This window comes from Papaver somniferum, chromosome 8 (assembly GCF_003573695.1).
Source record: "Papaver somniferum cultivar HN1 chromosome 8, ASM357369v1, whole genome shotgun sequence".
In the NCBI taxonomy this organism is placed as follows: Eukaryota; Viridiplantae; Streptophyta; class Magnoliopsida; order Ranunculales; family Papaveraceae; genus Papaver; species Papaver somniferum.
This window is the reverse complement of record NC_039365.1, coordinates 130,792,688-130,810,943: the sequence shown is the minus strand read 5'-3', so window position 1 is coordinate 130,810,943 and position 18,256 is coordinate 130,792,688. Positions and strand designations below refer to the sequence as shown.

At 36.0% G+C, this 18,256-nt stretch overlaps 1 pseudogene; it reads right to left on the bottom strand.

Annotated features, from left to right (window-relative positions):
• Nucleotides 1–928: 928 nt before the first annotated feature.
• LOC113303063 lies at nt 929–5,040 on the bottom strand (annotated as a pseudogene).
• Nucleotides 5,041–18,256: the final 13,216 nt, after the last annotated feature.

The following is an 18,256-nucleotide window of genomic DNA, read 5'->3' as shown; positions in this document are numbered from 1 at the left end:
AGTTTGAAACATACACCAGCGTTTCTGGCTCACGCACCAAGAGTGTGCCACGGTCGCCCGACTTTCCATCTAGCGCGCGCCTATTTTTCCATCTCACTTAAGAAACCAAGAAATTTGTTGGTTTGTTCATCCATTTTCCATGTTTGTTGAGTTCATAGTGGGATTAAAATGAACAAATCTTTGTTTTGTTGAGTCCATAGGAACTGCTCTAACACGCTAAGCTCCAACGACGTACTACTACAATAATTGAACAAGTTGTCGTACTAGCCTACCAGCGAGCCTCATGAGGAACCAGCCAAGGGAGCCGAAACGGATAGGGAACTGATTATGCCGTAAGGGGGCAAGCTAACTCTACCTTCTATGTCAAATTCTGACATACTACGCCATCAGGGACTCAAACCTGTGACCTTCTGGAGCGCATCAACCTTTGAGGAACGGGGATGACCAGCTGTGGTAGCTACCCATATATAAAATCATATTTTTATATTTATTAAATTTAGAATCATATGATGAAACCTTGACTACTGATTAAAATCATATGATGAAATCTTGACTACTGAAGATGAGTTCGAAGACTAAGAGAGCCTTATTTAAGCCATGTATGAAAACCATATAAGATCTTTTTGACCTACTGTTTGAGATGATCTAATAGAACTGTAACATGGAATGCTATCCCTCCTAAGTATATTAGACTCAATTTATTAGATAGATCTAATAGTAGGCAAGAGATGCTGACTATTTTACATAACTCTAATAATCCTTGTGTAACAAACTCTGCTGGTCTTTCAGGCTAGTTTGTAGATATATCTGCTTGCTATTCATAACAAAAAAAAGAAACTTGCAGACATTCCACCTCTAGTATACGAAAATATTTTTTCTATTAAACTGTCTATTAATTAATCTCAATGTGATTCATTTTATAACAAGATAGATAATACATGTGATTCATTTTATAACAAGATGGGAAAGAACAGATAGAAGTGGCTCAAAATTTTCAGTAAGTAAGATGATTCACTTACAATATACAGAGACAAATCATCAATGCCGACAAGAAAGGGAAAAATATTAACAAATCACAACATTTTAAAAGCCAAAACTAAGATTTAGGAAAATTGTTCTTCCATGTCATTCTCACCCTTCCTTTCTCAGACCGTTGTACTGCAAGGTGAACACTTGCCATAATTATAGCAACAAAGCTCCTACAAACTATCTTTTCATTTGAATTGGTTTTGTATGTTTTCTTCTGTGACTGAGATCATTCTCTTTTTCCCTCCTCTATATCATCTCCATTTTCATCTTGTTGATCGGAATCACATCTAGCAACATAATTATCTTGCTTGACTAAGCTAAGATCACCTTCTGTAGCTCCCTTAGTTAGAGATTGAGATTCCTCATCATCATATTCGTCCCCCACTTCCTCCGAGTACGCATATCTGTTTAGACAATAACAATTTAGAAATCTCTCAAACACCAATTTCATTTACAAAAGAGTATTTCGGGCAATTGAGTTATAATCTTTTACCCCACCTTTGAGAACTTTGAGATGGACCCCATAAATAGCATATCACACAAAGTAGTGCAAATGCAAGAATATCCCAAAAAGTGGTAACTATCCAAGCACTCTGCCACTGTTCACTGAAAGGATCAGTAGCTTTAAAGTATACCTGCACAAGAGAGGCTTTCTACAGTAAGTGAACGTGGATCTATAGTATCAAGGACTTGACTGCTGGTAAGTGAGGGAATTAAACAATTCCAATTAAGGAAGCTGTCTAAGTGTTTTTTTTTTAATTTTGCCCTGATTTCTGATAATAAACGTAGAATAACCGAGACGAATTGTGGTCGACCCAAATATGCACCAGTTCAATGTTGAAAAAAATAAGAGTAATGTGACAAGGAGATAAAGGTGGCTTGGAGGAGGGATAAGAAAACTAAGATTTATAGCCACAAAACTCTTGGCCGCAGGGTGTGATTGCATTTTTGACTCTATTCCCGTCAGATTTGCACAGGATAAACTCTTAAAAAATCACAAACAACACTGGAAAATTTGTAATAATCTTTGCCATGAAAAATATAAGAAGTTGGGGATATAAGTCATTTGCATATTTCTCCACTATAAAAGAAAATGCAACAACATAACAGAAGAGAATTTAGTATCACACTTCTCCTACCAAACAAAAAGATATATGAAAAGTTACTTTTAGCTGAAGGTATACCTCATAGAAAATCCAAGCGACAGAAGCAATTACAGTTACAGCTAACGCATTTGAAAATTTCCTATATATATCCAGTTTCACGGAACTCCTCTTTGCCTGCCAGATAGTTAATATAATCAATGTCAGAAACCATTGCGAAAAGACCAAATTTGCAAGTAAAAATTGGAGAAACATATTTGTATTGTTGCATTATAATAGACAAATGCTGCTGTTTCTTCATTCACATGGTAGTCACACTTCTTTGAAAATAGAAATTGATATACCTGGAGCTGCTCTAAGGTCTTCGACAGAGAAGTGAAAATCCATAGTATTAGAAAAGCATCCAGGAAGACATCAGGAAGAACCAAGAAGAGTCTTGCTTTCCCTATGATATCGTCAATGGTTCCTACATTCTCAGCAATATCCAGTAACCCCGACGCCAAGAAATAGGTCAGTCCAAGAAGAATCACCTTCGAAGTAAGACCACCAAGAGTAGGCCGTACAACCCCATAACCCATAGAAACACTAAGTATAAGAAGACGGGAAACTGTTTTTCTGATAGCTCCAATTGTCACAACCCAAGTTGTAATTGCAATAGGCCTCGTTCCTGTTCTATTAAAATGTGAGTACTCGAAGTACCAAAGAGTCATTTCAAACAAGCCAAGACCAATAACAAGGGTAATATAGTTCTGGATCTGCAATATATCCTTCCAAAACCTGATGTACTGGAACAACCAGGCAACACTAAGCAACACATGCAACCGACATAAGTATGTAAAAGTTCATTAGTGGGGCCATCCTCCCTGGAAGATAACCATCAGGATTTTTCCATAGCGTCTTTCCGCTCATCACCATCCCCTTCAGACTTGGGTCACAGGTCATAAAGAACAAGTTGTACATTCCAGTTTTGGGAATATTTATTTCGGCCTGCTCCATCTCTGTAGATATAGAATCCCCACTGAACTGAGTATTTATAACAATTGGCCACTTGAGGTCCCAAGCAGAAGGTCTCCTAATGACTTCACCAAGCTTGCAGCCTTCAAGCTTTGCAAGATCTTGAGTACAACAAATAGCCTTTTGTCCACCATATGCAGAACCACCGATATTGTCCCGATCAGATGCCTCAAAAATAAATGCTTGAATTAACCCAGTACTATGTGCCATACTTGAATGCTGTGCTGCAGCTTCCTCAGTCCTCCAGAAAGTGACATTCTCAAATCTGCATAAATTATTCCCATTTATTTAGCATGCATCTCAATAATACTCAAGCAAAAGAGATAATGCCTAAACCCAGAAGACTAAATTATACCTATTCCATCATCTTTATTCACAAAAGCTCATTCAAAAGAAGAAATAAAAGTTCATTCAAAGTAATGTCTAATTCTAAAGAAAACCCTAGGTATAAGGAATGGTAACTAACTAGGCGGCTTATCCGCTGGTAACTAATACAATTACCACCATAAAGTTGACACCAACCATCACATCCTTGCACAATCTGGAGGCGATATAACACAACTAGCGTTTATATTCACACAAAATGGATCAGCATAGTCCGCAATTGTTATCCTTTGGAAAAGGATTTGAACACCTACTTCACGAACCTGCCAGTACCTTGAGGCCATAGAAAGTAGAAACCACTTACCATGGATTTCTGGTGTTCAGATTCAGCAAGGGAGAATCAGTTTTAACCACGAGATTTTATAAGGTTTGAACTTTAAACTCAATTTAAGATAATGCTCCAACAACAAATAAAAAACAAACTATCAACCAACCTAGATTCATCCTGAGTATATCAAGTAGATAAAAATAAAAATAAAAAAGCAAGTAGGAGTTAGTAACTCCTACGACTATACAAACTAAATGTCCAATTATGCAACTTCCTGACCCTGACCTACCAAGACGAGATCACACAAAGAAGAAACTGAAATCATCTTTGTAAGAGCAAAATGATGAAACATCCACAGTTGGACAATACGAAAGTTCTGAAACGATATTGAATATTGCTTTAGCATAAGTAAATGATGAGGTGTAAAATATCAAAAGTGATGATCTGACTGAGCAATATATATCCAAGACATATTTGCTCCATTATAGTTTATGAATACGTTGGTTCGTATTAATTTTAAACACCAACTATTTTAGACACTGAAAGTGTAGGTAAGACCTCCCCAGAAATGAGATCTCCAACTTTGATAAGGAAACTCTAATTGCCCCCAATAATTTTTCATGTCTTCACTAGAAGTTTCAGTAGATCTAACCTAGTTTATACTAATACATTAGCAGATCTAAGCTCAAAACACTAGCTTAAAACTAAACTGAAAATCAAAATCTCTAAAATCCAATAAGATAAAAGATATTGCTTACCTGATAAAAGAATGCCCATCTTGGATCTCTCCCTCCTCTATTGATTTGGAAGAGCGAGAAGAAGAAGAAGACACAATACCTTCACTACCACCTGATAGAAGGAAAGCATTACCAACTTCCCTAAAGATTTCATGATCGTAGACATGCATTGAAGTATTTACACCATCAATGGCTGAAAAAACAACAGCAATCACTAGAATCAAACCCAAATTGGCAAATTTCATTTTTAATTCCCTTGTTGTTGTTGATATTCAAAAGGAACCAATCTGAATTTAAATTAGGGCTTTCCGTTGGTTTTCTACGACGGTTGATCAGTCATCTAGGATTGATACTTAAGTAACCACAGTCAACAAAATGTATAAAAAGATCAATACTTCTTTTGGGATTTAGGATCTTCTTTTACTCCATTTGAGCTCCAGCACAGCGTAAGCGCAAAATATAGTAGTGTAAATAATACAGAGCTTCTCCACTGGTAACCGTGGGTGTTTCCTACACAATAATACAATATCTATCTAAAGATTTAAAGGCCTGGAAAAAGAAAGCTCCCTCGTTGAACGGTAAGGAAATTCTCGTTTCCTATTGATTGAAATAGGTTTTTTAAGTTTTGTGAAACGAGCATTTTGGTGATACTTGGCAACGTATGATTGGTTTTAGAAAAATAGGAAAAAAATAAAAAAAGAAAACCAAATTCAATTTGGAATTTATGAAATGACAATATTTATGTGAGGACATTTGACAATGTATGATTGGTTCAAAAATTACAAACTATAAAGAAAACCATAACTTACCGTGTTTGGAATTTTATGGCAAATTCAATTTGGATATCGAGTAATTACTATATTAAGACTATTTTTTTTCCAAATTAATATATAAAGGGGGAAAAATTCACATATTTTCTGCGAAAATAAAAAATAAATAAAATCTGCACATATCCTCCACCTATATAATGTATTTGTCCCTCCACACCAAATCCAAAAATACATGTCCAAGGGGTGGGGCAAAGCCCCGCGCACACCAAATCAAAAATGCATTGCCACGGGGCAGCGCGAAGCCCCGTGCACACCAAATTAGAAGGAATAAACAAATAAAATCTGCCCATATTTTCCACCTATTTAATTAAATTTCCCCGCCACACCAAATCAAAAATACACCTAATCGGGACGGGGCGAAGCCCTGCGCACACCAAATAAAAAATGCATCGCCAGGGGGCGGGGCGAAGCCCCGCGCTCACCAAATCAAAAATACATCGCCATGGGGCGGGACGAAGCCCCGCGCACACTGAATCAAAAATATATCGCTACGGGGCGGAGCGACGCCCAGCGCTCGCCAAATAAAAAATACATCGCCACGGGGCGGGACGAAACCCTGCGCACATCAAGTTAAAAGAAAAATATGTCCGGTGCGTAGCACGAGCATAAATCTAGCCCACCTTTAATTTTGAATCTTATTATTGGGGCTTGAATTTTTTGGAATTTGGGGCTTTATATGCTATCTAACATCCTTAGGGGATAAGAGGGACCTAATTCTTATGAAAAGTCAAATATACCCTTGACCACTATTATACCTAAAATCAAAACTAAATCAAATTTCAAAACCAAAATTAATTCACCTAACCCCTTTTCTTCTTCTTCTTCTTAAAATCAAACAAAACCTTGGTTGTTTTTCTTTTTATCAAATCTCCATCGATTTTCAAAAATGTTTATTAAGATTTATTCTCAATATCACAGGATCAGGACGATTTGGGTTGTCATAGACTTGTTATGATTCTATTGTTTATGAAGGTGTTGATCCACAAATTGGAGATTGGAGATTCGGTTACAGAATCTGTCCAAACACCATTAAATCCTCCAGAATGCTAATAATTCAAAAACCCACCATTTATTTTTCCTTTAAATTGGTTTAACATGTAAGATTGAAGAATTTAGGATTTAGGAAAACTGGTTCTGGGAGAATTACGGCTCGGAGTTCTTTTCGACCTAGCCGTAAATGTGTAGCAACAGTTGGGACTCAAAGAACTCCTAACAGTAAAGTAACTATCACTGTTGGGACTTTTCTAGCCGTTAATTGTTTTGTATCTATAGAAAACAAGGAAATTTTTTTGAAATCGGAAGGGAATTCCTAACCGTAACATTAGGTTCCCAGCCTAACTATTAGTTCCCCAGCCGTGAAGTTTTGTGTCGGTCGAGTTGGAAAGTTTTCCAAGCCTTGAAGTTTTGTGTCGGTCGGGTTAGATAGTTTTCCCAGCCTTTATGATTTATGTCGGCTGGGTTGGAAAGTTTTCCCAACCGTTATGGTTTATGTCGGTTGGGTTGGAAAGTTTCTCAGCCGTTGGTTGACAAACGGATGGGTTGTGTATTGCTTCCTAACAGTAATTGTCTAAATGAAATGTTAGTGTTTCTATATTCTTATATAATTGTATCATTTTTGGGAACCAAGGAAGGGAAAAACCATACATTTTTCAGTGAAACGAAAAGGAATATATATTTCACATCATAAACTTTAAAAAAAACGTCATTACATTGCAAACATGGGTCTTAATAATAGTGGAATAAGTCAGCATAGATACTTTCTTCCAAGACATGATAACAACCATGAAGTTCAAAATTCTTGCCATGGACATCCTCATAATCAGCTTTGGCCATCTCCCACTGAAAAATCAGGCCGTAACACATTTACGGCTGGGACGCATTGAAAACGGCTGGGAAACTTCTAGCAAGTTTCATATTTACGACCTGGAAACATGGAAATACCAAGCCGTAACCACCATACACGGTCGGGAAACATTGAAATACCAAGCCGTAACCCTTATATCGGCCAGAAGATTATATATTTCCTGGTCGTAATTCTCCAACTTCATTGAGATAATGCGTTAAGTTTTTTGAGGAACGACTAGTTTTTTCAAAAACTATCCGTCGGGTCATTTTTTTTCTATAAATAATCCTTCTCCGACTAAGAATTTCTGCAAAAACATACTCCCTCTCTCTCTCGCACAATTGTTGCAAAAAAAGGAAGAAACATGGTTACTCTGTACACCGCCGAAGAAGATATAACAACCATTAGAGCGACGCTCACGGTGAGAAAGCATGACGAAAATCAAGGCATTAACGCGGGAGAAAGTGATGATTCTCAATGGGACCGTATATTTATGGTCTTTGTGGCCATAGATGGTAACCAAAACGGAAGATCGGTGGACCAAATAAAGGATAGGCTCAAGGAGATATACCTAGAAATGGAAGTTTTTAGGGTGCAATTGGCACAGGTGAAGGCGATGAGTCCCGAAATAACCTTTTTTAATAGAGTGAGTATGTGCAAATGTTTTCTAATCAAGTAAGTTTTGAATAAAATACTAATTCTACTTTGATTTGTTTTTTAGGTCGCCTGAGATCTTGCCCGTTACCAAGCTATTCGTCGCAAAGAATTTGAGCATGAGAAATGCTATTGGATCACGAGAGAGTTTATTGAGATTGACAACCAACCTTGACTATTTAATTGTATTACTCCATGTTTTATTTTTTGTGTTTGGGGTATAACTATTGAATGTAACGTGAATTATGTGATGGTAACATTATTGATGAATGTAAAGTGAAAATTTTGATCGAATATGACAATAAAATTTACAAAACCGACCATAGTAACGGCTGGGTTTACCAGCCGTAAGTAGCCGTAATTATGGGAATCGCAGTTAACGGCCAAAATATCCTACGTAACCTGTTAAATCCCAACCGGAAAACCAGCTTCCAAAACCGATATCGAAATTACGGTTGGGAAACTATAGGAACCCATACGATATGGAGTTTACGGTTCGGCCGTGGTCCGTTATTTAAACCGTAAATTTGAATTTTCAGTTTCTGTGGTCAAAACGGATAGGTCGTCTTGCATTAAAACCCGACCGAAAATACTTGAAAAAATATGAAACTATTTCTTTTGAGAAATGGAACAAACATAAAACAAAATAGACCAAAATGGTTTTTCATTCATTGAATCGGAAAAGCATACATATTTCATTACATTGGTAGGATAGATCATAACAATTAAAATAAACCCTTATTTGTATCAGTCAAAATCATAGGTAGTATTTTCTAAGATGCGATGGCTATCATTTTGTTGAAACTTTTCCCCATGAAGTGCCTCATATTGGCGGTGAGTCCTCGACCACTATAGAAACAAATACGATATGTTAGATAATGTTATATAGTGTTACTCAAAATGATTTCTAATGAAAAACTTATTAAAAAACTTGCTCTTATTGCACTTGGCATTGTGAGATTGGATTCCTTTTGGTCTTTCGTTTCCTTTTTAAAATCTTCGCATTCTTCAAAGACTTTCTCGAATCTATCCTTAAGGCTTGCCAAAATTCTTCCATTACGATTTTCATTTAGTGCAAAGAAAATTATGAAAACACGGTTCCAAAAAGACAAGGATGTTTCATCTACGTCAATGTCTAGATCTTTATCATGTTATCTGACCGTCGCCCATGCTCTAACAATCGCAGAATCTTCTTCATTAGTGTAGGGAGTCACCATAATATTTTTTCTTCTTCTTTTGGATGAGAAATAGATGGGAATGAATATGAGAGCTTATAACTAGGATTTGGGTGAGAAAGAGATGATTGAATGGTCTCCTTTTATAGGGGTTAATGACATAACGGTTAATTCTTTTGAAAAACCATCCATTGAGAGTGTTCGGGAATTTAATGCATTTGTTGAGAGTGTTCATGCCTAACAACGTCTAGGTATCCCAGCCGTGGATACCATTTAAGGTTGGGTTTGCAGCCGTGATTGAGACACAGGTGTTTCTGGATAAGTATTCAACCAGGAGTTCATACTAACCAAGTCGTAAATTGGTATTACGGCCAGAAATTCTTACTATCCCAGCCGTATTACGGCCAGGAGTTCTTAATTAACGAATCGTAAAGCTCTATAATGGTTGGAACAACAACATTTTCCCAGACGTAATCTGTAAAAAACTCATATTTTTTCCAGTTCCTAAAATATTCGAATCAATCAAAATTTCTAATAGGGGTTTATTACAAGGTTTTCTAGACTAGTTTCAGGATAGGTTTCATCAGTTTTTCTTCAAAGTTCTCAAAAAAGTTCATCAAAATCATCCTTCTTCTTCTTCTAAATCAAAAAAAAAAGAAAAAAAAGTTTTGATTCTCGAGAAATTAATCACTAAATTAGTATAATCCATTTGGTAATCGTAATTAGTTTACTTAATCACCATAATTATCACTAATAAAATCGAGGGTGTATTGAGTATTATGTAAAATTGAGGATAAAGAGTTATCAAAACCACTATTTCATGAACCACCAATCCCCAAAAAACCAATCCCCATACAGCCCCAATAATAGGATTCTTAATTTTTCCGAAAAATAGACAAATGATGTACAAATACTTTTGTCTTCTTCTTTGCTTATTTGTAAAAAATTCCAGATATACAGGTTGTTTGGATACACACCCGGAAATTGCTTTTAACTTCTAGAAGCAAAAATGTCAGAAGTTAGTCTGGGTACACAAGTTCAGAATTACTTCTGGAAGAAAAAAAGTTCATTTTTTTTGAAGCAAAATGTTTTGCTCCCGTCTTCTATTTCTGGAGAAGTAATAGCACTTCTGCTTCTGGTATCCAAATGCACTATTAGATTTTCCAAATAAAAAAACTCGAGATTCAATTTTTCCAAAAGGTGGTGAAAAGGTGTCCAGGATTATTCTGGCTAGTTTGACACCTATAGGATTATCTAAGGCATATCACTAGAAACAAAATAAGACATTTTGAAGTATAATGAAAAACCCCTTATTCATTTATTTTTCTAATGGCTAATTTATACCTGATTAATTAGTGTTAATTCGGATGACTAAAATGATATCTAATCTTGTTAACCTATAAATCAACTAATATTAATCCATCACCAAAGTATTAATTTTTTTTTTTTTTTTTGGAAAAACATCAACCCAAAATCGGTGGATGTTAATGTACTCGTAGATCGGTTCAGGGTTGATGTTTTAGTTCGCGAATAACACCCATAATCGGTGCATATTACTTACTACGTAGTACGATTGTAAGAATCGGTAAGCACGATACAAACACATATACCGATTCCTAACACCGAACTAAAAGAATCGGTTCATACAAAATAATGCTCATAGAAACCGATCTATGTTGCACGGACACACCTAGGAAGATGTCGCAACCATGTCGGACACATGATTGTACACGACACAGTTACGACACTTCCCGACATGCGATGGACATGCCATATTACGTGTCCCGTAAAAGTCGACATTGGACACTTTGCTGACACTAATTGGACTTTTTCATACACACCATAAATGATTAGTTTTGGTTTGGAAAATCAAAATAAACAGAATGTGAAGCTAATTTATTCATATTTTATCTAAATCGAAAACATTATTTATGAACAACTTGATCATTATTTCATTGTTATTATTTTTTTATTAGTAATCAAGTATTTCGAAAATAAGAATAATAATTATGTTGAGTAGATTGCTGTACTGTGTGTAATACATCTAACGTGTCCCCGTAACCAGCTTTTTTGAGATTTGCCGTGTCCCCGTAACCGTGTCGCGTCGTAATCGTGTACTGTGTCCGTGTCTGTGCAACATAGAAACTGATTCTAGGTTAATAAATTATACAAAAAAGTAGTGCATTTTTCCCCTAAGAATCGGTTTATGTGGACATTTACATGAACCGATTATGGGCTTAGCAGTTAAGAAATCAAAGGTTACATAATCGGTTTATTTGATCACTCACATTATTCGATTCTAGCCAAAAAAAAAACATATATAAAACTGAGCTTTTTTCCATACCAGAATCAGGCGACATGGGCATAAACATCGAACGATTCTGGTTAAGTGTTCTTCAACCAGAAAACATATAGAGAATTAATCGGTTCACGTGGTCATGAACATCGACCAAATAACATAGAAATACGTCGACCGATTATGGTTAAAAACACTAACCCAAGATTGTTTGTAATTTTCAATTTTGAATGGGTAAACCAATCACAAGTATAATTAAGAGTAATGGGTTGCAATCGAAAATGTTTATTTTAATTTTTGTTACATTCAAAAAGAAAATATCAAAATTACAGTTCCTAACATTTTAAAGAAATGCTACGAAGAACTTATATATATATCTTTGTTGGTGGGTTGATTCAAGATATATGATTTGTTAAACCTCTTGCATTAGTTATTACTTAAATAAGAATTCAAAATCGATTTAGTTAGTTGTAATAAGTAGGTTAATGTTTTAGTATATTAAGTCGCTTGATGTTTGATTATTGTATGGTACGTTTTGTTACCGTAAAGAAAACTTACATTTTAATATCCGCAATTATTGGTAAATTACATGGGATATCATCGCGGTCGAATTTTAGCAAGAAAATAAGGAAAGTTAACATCAGTGTAAGCTCTCATGATTGGAGTGTTGTGTTTGGTACTCTACAAACCCATTATCATAATTCAGCTCAAGATAAAAAAATCCAACCAAAATTTCCCGCCCCCCCCCCCCCCGTTTTCTCTATCATACACTCATCTTGGTATATATGAAACAATTCAACAGTTTAATTTCATCAACTAATGAATAATCATACGGGGTTTTGTATTCCTTCCAAAGTCATCTAAATGCTCCCATTTTCCCTCTGGAAACTCAATTATTAAACACCACTAAAAGATCAGAAGAGAAAGAAAAGAATTCTTCAACATTCCAATTTTTCAATCCTCCTTGTTGACTTTGGACAGCTGCTAAAGATTTCACACAAGCAAAGGCATATCTATATGCCATGCTCGATTCGATTGCAAGGAATGATTAGACAAGTGGAAAAATGTGGAGTCGTATTTTGGTTACTTTGAAGGAAAACATGGACACTTATGAAAACACTTAAAAATTCGATGACTAATTTACCATTAGGGGCATGGTTCAGGATGTTGTAATAAAGTTTCATGTTGTATATGAATCTCTAGAAAGAGCTCCTATTATGGATGAGATAAGATTTTCACCTGGTCCTATTTTATAATTTGAGGTTTGCGTGTACACTACTATGTAACTGATTTTATTTTTATTACTCATGCATTGGCATAAATGAGAAGCCTTGAGAATATACTAGGACATGAGGGGTGGATCAAGGTACAAATTCGAGTATTGTTGAAAATTATGAAAGAAAGTCCTATATGGTGTTCCCTACAACTCACTGAGATTGAAACTTCAAAGAAATAAAAAAGGACAAAATTGTCTTTTTTTTTTTTTTTTGAAATTAGGAATCTATTAAAATACTTAAAAGGAAATTACACGAGGGTATACGATATCCAAAGATTCATCAATAACAGTTGGAAAGGAATGCCATGAATCTGAAGTAGCAAAACAGTGGAACAGATCGTGAGTAGCGACCTTCGGATCAGAGTTGCATCCGGGGAGATGCTAAAGTCGAAGGTCGAAAGCTTTCATTCAATGCTTTCCATACATACAAAAAAAAAAGTATTTTTGATGGACATAACTGAGGCCATTAGAACTTAGTTGATGATAGGGGTCTTCGATGCAGTTGACTCAAGGTGCTAGTCAGGTAATCGCGTCCATAAGCTGAGGTGTGCTTCCCGGACGTTAACTGTTTCTCTCCTTATTTTTTCGTCCTAATCCATCAGGTGGTGATTACCAGAGAAGACATGGGTTATTACTTTTAATACTAAAAACATACTAAAGACTGAAAAATAGATGCAACAGGAATTATAGAATCAAACTAGATTACACTAATAAAACGAAAGTCGACTACTATGAACTTAAAGTACTGAGAATACATTCTAAAGGAAAATATAAACGGAGAGCGGTTTTCCGGACCAAAAGCACATCGATAAGCTTCCTATGTCGTATATTGTTGAATCCATGAGATCAAAAGATGTTGCTGAGTGTGTTGTTAATAGTTTTGTTGTGGTTATTGCATTTTTTATTGATGAACAGGTTGTAAGTAATATTATTTCGTCTCCTAAGCACAGTGAAAAACCAGAAGAAGTCCTAGAAAATGAAAAAAATTGCTGAGGTTGAAGCATGCTTGAGGAGCAGTCATCAATGTTGTCTTGCAAAAGTCTACATAGTTCTCATAACTATCCCTTGCCCGTCCTAGACGAACATGATGTAGGAGAAGATAGGGTATCCCATTTGTTGTAAGCGAAAACTGAAATGCAGGTGGTACACTTCATAGAAGATGAGCTTATTCTTTTGACCTACAACTTTGTGGGTATGTTCAAAGCAAACCCTCATGAGACTTCAGCTTGTCCACTATGGACACTTAGTTGTTTAAAAGGATTATTGAATTCGCTAAATGCAATCGAGAGACCAACTACAATGGCGTAGGTAGGATTTTCTTAGTTTTTGTTTTACTCGTGGACGAGAAAAATTCAGGTTTGAGGGTGTGATCGATGCCTAATAATGCATATTTCTAGATCATTTTGTTATCATTTATCACATCTCAAGAGCTTTAATGTCCCATTTTAAGACAAATTGTGCATAATGTGTATCGAAGAATCAATAATCTTATTATTGTAAATATTTATAGATTCTGTATGTTTGTAGGATAATAAAGAGAATATAGTCATCAGAGCTATTGCGAACTATTGCGAAAAGTAAAAAACGTGGAAGGAAATTCAAGTGCGGGGAACGAGTATCATTGGGATTACATGGGATAAAATGTTAGCCCAAGTGTTACTCACATATGATGCAAAAAGAAATAAACCAAAAAAAAATCTCTTGAACTCCTAGTATAGGTGTATGTGGTGCACATCCAAACACATCCAGTTTTATTCAGTGAATGCACACGTACCCATCTTCTTTTTTCCCTAATTTCCACTTCTAACTCTTTCTGCAAAAATCCATTCTATCTACTATTTCCTCCATAACCGACAATGATTTCTTTAGCCTCGTGCTTGTTTTCCCAATCTACTCACTAAAACCCATGATCTCCCTCTTGCCAATCAATACTGTCACCACCGCCCTACCCCTGACTATTTCCACTTATTTCTTTCACAATAACCTATCAGAAAATCTAGGGTGGTTGAATTGGAGCACATAAGTAAAGAAGAGGATGAATTTATCTACCTAGAATTAATGGCAGCACACAATGGAAGGAGTAATAGACGTCTGAAATTAGTGATGGGAATAGGTGGTGAGTTGCAGCTTTCCCTGATTTTATGTTTGTATTTTGTGGAAAATAGGGATTGATAGGCGGGGGAAATCTTGTATAAAGGGGGAAGGAAGTTGTGTATAGAAGGGCATGCCCGGAGTAGCCGATGCAGCAAGTTGTAATAATAATTTAGGTTTTCTTTCTTTGGTTATGTTTTAATCTCTTCATAGGATTGAGATGAAACCCTTATGAAAGGGGGGGGGGGGGGGTTCTAACAACCACATCCAATATTTCATTAGACAATCTGTATGGACTAACTCCAATATAATTCCAAGAGAATCAACTAGACAGTCAGACTCAATCAAGGAAAATATATCCAAGAGTTATATCTTTGTTTCTCAATGTAATCAGCAAATCAAACAGATAGAATCCGTGAGCCTGATTATTATGAGAAACAACTTGAACAGTACCAAACACCAATGTTCAAGTGTCAATCAATATCAATCAACAACCAAAGGTTGGATTTACCAATTGATTGAACTACGCACAACTGTGATATTTCAGTTATATAACAAAATATAATGCGGAAAATAAATAACACAGACACCAGAAGTTTTGTTAACGAGGAAACCGTGAGTGCAGAAACACCCTGGGACCTAGTCCAGTTTTGAACACCACACTGTATTAAGCCGCTACAGACTCTATCCTACTACAAATTAACTTCATACTTGAATGTAGTTGATCCCTAACCAATCTCACACTGATTAAGGTACAGTCGTGTTCCTTACGCCTCTGAATCCCAGCAGGACTCTATGCACTTGGTTCCCTTAGCTGATTGCACCCACAACTAAGAGTTGGTACGACCTAAAGTCGAAGAGTTGATAAACAAATATGTCTCCCACAGAAATACCTACGAAGTTTTTGTTTCTTCTTTTGATAAATCAAGGTGAACAGGAACCAATTGATAATCTGGTCTTATATTATCGAAGAACAACCCAGAAATATCAATCACCTCACAATAACATAACTATACGGTAGTGGAACAAGTTATTGTGAAATCACAAAGGATGAGACGAAGAGCTTTGTAATTACTTTTTATATCTTACCCATCGGAAATAAATTTCGAGCAAATCTTAGAGAAGATAATACTCAATACAATAGAACAAGTAAGATCAGAACACGCAACTACAGAGAAAATAGTTGGGTCTAGCATCAGAATCCCAATGAAGTCTTGAAGTCGCTAACCTATAATGGTTTTAGCAAAAACCTAGGTTAAAGGAAAATCGACTCTAGTCGCAACTAGTATCACACATGAGGTGTGGGGATTAGGTTTCCCAGTTGCTAGAGTTATCTCTTATATAGTCTTCAAACCAGAGTTTGATAACTTTGTAACAAAGCAATCGATATTCACCGTTGGATGAAAATCTTATTTAAGATTCAAGATAATATCTCTCCACCGTTAGATGGTCTTATCTTGTTACACACAAATGAAATATACCTTCATTTAGATATGGGTAAATGTGAATATTGAGTTAGCTCAATAACAGTTAACCGAAGTTAGCCATATGAACACTTTTGTCTTAACCATGTTAATCTTAACACTTCTAGATCAAATGATAATCAAATGAATCTAATTGTGTTACTCATAGAGTTGTTCAATTGTTTATATTTTCGTAGAAGTATACAAGACATAATTGAAGCAAAATCGGATTGATTCAAAAAATCAGTTCATGAACATTTTAGCCACAGTTTGCAAATATTGATTCCTTGATATATAAATGTATTTGTTCATGAGTATGAAATCATACTTAACCGAAATTAGAACTTAACCACATAATTTTGCAAACGGGTATACATACTGTCGTTCCGGACTTTGATCTTTTCCGATAGTTCGCAAACGGGTACGCATACTGTCGTTCCAGACCGCATTCAGGTGAAACAGTTTGCAAACGGGTGCGCAAACTTAATTCTCGTACTTTGACAGTTAAAACCGTTCTCATACGGGTATGCATACTTGGCTCCCGGACCTGAATTATTCTTACAACAGTTTGCACACGGGTATGCATACTGTGTTATATCCAGACAATGATTAATTGTTCCAAACTCCCATCTCAATCATTGAAACATTCTTAAAAGATGACAATAGTTGTCTCACAGAACTATTAGCTTATAAGAAATTTTCAAGTGATCGAATGATCAATACGAAACATTCCGATGAGTCTACATCAAATGATTGTCTCGCACAAATCATGTAAGATGTTACAAGGCGATTTTCACATGATCATCTTTTGACTTTCGTCAAGAATAACGATGAACGTAGTTAAAGCAAAAATATTTCCAACACATATTTCGAGAAAGATATAAGCAAGTTAAACTCAGCTCGAAATATCAAATGTGTATAATGTAAAATCTATATAGCTATACGACTTAGTCTCAATAGGAGATAGAATATAATAGACTTCTCAGTGATAGATGAGTTCAAGTCTCCACATACCTTTTGTTGATGAAGTTCCTCCAAGCTCCCCTTAGTAGATCTTCGTCTTCAACCAATGAGCGCCGTGAAGTCTAAAGCTCAACAATACATTCTATCCTAATTCGAGACATAGTTATAAGTAGACTAGAAATCAAAACATATAGTTTTGACAACTAAACTTGACCAGCAATCTTGAGATAGCAACGCTTGCGAGTTCGACCGAGCAGTGCTCTACACCTTAATCTAATGTTAATTTATTCAAGCTACTTTTATTGTTCTTATTGTGCTGAATTGATTGAGGATAGATTTAATCTTTGTGCTATAATACGTAACTTTCACCTTGTATGTCATGTATCCTAGGTTGTTAGAGAAATTATATATTGTTGTGTCAACTCACGCTTAATCGATTATTTTTAATCTGTGATTAGTTGTGTTGTAATAAGACAACTGATGCTAGGAATTGACACCTTAGTTGTGATCAAACCTCCATTTGAGATCACCTTGGATATGCGGCAGACTTGAATCTTCACCGCTTATAGATGCATTTTTGTGTCTAATTTGTCCTTAATATTCCGTATTGTTAGTACTCGATTTCGTACTTATTATGGTGTTTTGTGTGTTTATAGGTATTTTTTTGGAAATAAATATTGTTGAAAAATTCGGCTCGAAAAGTTGCTCGGAGTACCCCTGGAGGACATTTGTTATACGGACCCCCACTTTTGCTAAGGAGCACCCACAGCTATGTGTATTCCATTTGTCTATAGCACCCACTGGTTATTTGGCACCCAAGACGTTGGATAAGGGCCGACCTTTCTTCTTCCTTCAAACAGAAAAATGGCGGGAAAGTTTGGTTCTTCCCTGGCAGATTTTTAGTTCATCATTTGGAGGAGTTTTAGCGAGACTCAATGGCTGGATCTTCAAAGGAATACGTGACAGACATTAACAGGCGTGGTATGGGCTTTTGCTTGGATTAAGTTGGGCTATATTTATCGGGTTAATTATGGACAGTGTGCATGAGAATATCTCACCATTCCCGTGAAATTCTTTGTTGTGCGTGTGTCTTGAGAGTGTTCGAACCAAACAATGACATTCAGTAGCGT